Raw genomic sequence first — 2500 nt, 5'->3', positions numbered from 1 at the left:
AGCGGCGAGCGGCGGCAGCGGCGAGCGGCGCCGGCGGCCGGCCGCGAGGGCAGCGGGGAGACGAGAGCGAGGGCCTTCGGGGCCGGGGGAGGCGGCTCCCCCGGCTCTCCCCGCGCCCAGGCCGGGGGCGGCTGCGCAGCCGGCCCCGCGCCTGCCCTGCCGGCCCGGCCGCGCGAGGCGGCGAGGGGTCTCCGGGCGTTCCGGGATGGCGCGCGGGCGCCTGGCGGCGCGGCGGCGGCGCGCGTCCCCCGTCTCTTCTCCGCGCCCCGATCCTCCCCGCCGAGGGGAGCCGGGGCGGGGGGCGGGGGCGGAAGGGCTGCGCCGCCGCCGTTGGCCGCCCTCCGGCGGGCGAGGCGACCGCCGGGCGGCCTTCCCGCGCGAGCGGGCGGCCCGAGCCGCGGCTCTCCTCCCGGGCGCAGCGCCGGGCTGCTGAGGGAAACCCCGGGCCCCGGGAAGGAGGACGAGGCTGTGGCGGCGGACGTCGGGCGCGCCCCCGCGGGCGGACGCTCCCCCGAAGGCGGCAGCGGGGGAGGCACCCCCGCGGGGCCCAGAGGTCGTTTCCCTCACCCCAGGGCCAGGTACCTAGCGTCCGCGCTCTCCCGCGGCCCTCCCTCGCCGTAGCGATACACAGGGGGTCGAAGGCCGCGGGGGGCCGGGCGGAGGTTTAAAGACTCGGGCGGCTCGGCGCGGCCCGGGGGTCGGGCCGGGCGGCGGCGCCGTCGTCGTCGTCCTGCGCAAGGGGGCTGGAGTCTCTCCGCGGAAGCTCCCGGGCGCAGGGACGGACGGCCGGCCGTCGCCCGCGCTCGTCCCGCGGGCGGCCGTGCCGGGGAGGGGTTCCGCTGCCCCCCCCTCTCCGCGGACCGGTCTCGGCGGAGAGACCGCGGCGCGGCCGGCCGTGTCCGGCCTCGCCCGCCTCGAAACGGGGCGACCCCGGCGGGAGCGCGGGCTCCCCGCCGGGGGCGGGCGGGTCCCCGCGGCGGGGGCTCGCCCGGGAGGCGCGCCGTCGCGCCTCCGCGGCGCGGCTGCGGCGCGCCGCGGCTCCGCTCCCTCCCTCCCTCCCTCCGTCCCCCGCTCCGGCGAGCGCTCCGGCGGCGGTCTGCCGCCGCCGAGCGCCGGCGAAGGCGGCACCCCGTGCCGAGCGGCGGCGTCGCCGCTCGGCCTGCCGGCCGGCCGGAGGGCGCCCGCCGCCAGGCGCGGCCGTCCCGGCCCGGGCCCCGTCCGCCGCCCTTCCCCCGCCGCCCTTCCCGGCGGCGCCGGGCGAGCGGGCGGGCGGGCGGAGGCGTCCCGCTCCCGGTCTCCGCGTGGAAACGGGGAGAGCGGGCGTCGCCCCCGCCTCAGCGCCGTCCGCTTTCCGCGCGGCGCGCGCCCGCGGAAGGCGGCGAGGAGCGGCGGCGGCGGCGGTTCCGGGCGGGCGGCCGCCGCGAGGCGGCGGCGGGCCGCCGTCCGGCGCGGCCGCGGGCGGCGCGTCGCCGGCTCGGGCTCCGGCGGTGGCCGCCTCCGGCGCGGCGGCGGAGGCCGCGGCCGGGCGCCGGCGGGGCGGGCCGGAGCCGCGGGAGAGGAGGGGAGAAGGACGTCGCGGCGCGGCGGAGCCGTCGCGCGCGGGGGGGCCGGCGGGGCGTCCCGCGTCCCCGAGGAGAGGCGGGCAGGCGGCGCGGCCGGGGGCGTCGTGGGCCTCCGCGCGGAGGCCGGGCCGAGCCCGGGCGCCTGGGCCGCCCCCCGAAGCGAGCGAGGCGCTCCTCTCCGCCGGTTTGGGCCGGGAGCGCGGGCTCCCGGCGCCCTCGCCGCTCGGGGCTTTTTTTTTTTTTCTCCTCGTCGTGTGTCGGTACGGTCAGTCGAGGCGAGGCGGCCCCGTCGTTCTCGCCCCGCCGCGCCGCGTCGCGTCCCCTGCGGAGGGGGCGGGCCGGCGGGCGGGCGGGCCGGCGGGCCGCCGCTGTCCGGAGGGGCCGCTCCCGCGGAGCGGTCCCGGCCCTCCCGCGCGCGCGGGGCGGTGCCGAAAAGCAGACAACTCTTAGCGGTGGATCACTCGGCTCGTGCGTCGATGAAGAACGCAGCTAGCTGCGAGAATTAATGTGAATTGCAGGACACATTGATCATCGACACTTCGAACGCACTTGCGGCCCCGGGTTCCTCCCGGGGCTACGCCTGTCTGAGCGTCGCGTGACGATCAATCGCCGGCTCGGCCGCCGCCGCCGCCGCCGTCGCCGCCGCCCCCCCTTCTTCGCCCTTGCGGCGTCGGGGGGGGTCGGGTCGGGTCGGCGGGGCGCGGCGCGCCGCTGCGGCGCGGCTGGGGCGCCTCGCAGGCCCCGCGTGCGGGCCTTCGTCCCCCTAAATGGAGACTCGGGGAGCGCTCCGAAGCTCCCCGCTCCCGGAGCGCCCGCTGGGCGGAGCTCGTCTCGCCGGGGTGTCGGCGGCGGGGAGAGAAGAGAGGTCGGGGGGAGGCGCGGGCCTCGCCCCCGGCCCCGCCGCGCGCGGGCGGCTGTCTGCGGGTGGGTACCGGCGG

The 2500-nt window shown here is 82.1% G+C and overlaps 1 non-coding gene across 1 annotated transcript; it reads left to right on the top strand.

Moving 5' to 3' along the window:
• The first annotated feature begins 2003 nt into the window (after positions 1-2003).
• LOC141477719 (5.8S ribosomal RNA) lies at positions 2004-2156 on the top strand. The gene has a single exon (XR_012463727.1). It is a non-coding gene; the product is annotated as a 5.8S ribosomal RNA (ribosomal RNA).
• Positions 2157-2500: the final 344 nt, after the last annotated feature.

Source organism: Numenius arquata, unplaced genomic scaffold (genome assembly GCF_964106895.1).
Source record: "Numenius arquata unplaced genomic scaffold, bNumArq3.hap1.1 HAP1_SCAFFOLD_557, whole genome shotgun sequence".
NCBI lineage: Eukaryota > Metazoa > Chordata > Aves > Charadriiformes > Scolopacidae > Numenius > Numenius arquata.
Note: the sequence above shows the minus strand (reverse complement) of the source record. Positions and strands in the feature narration are given on the sequence as shown.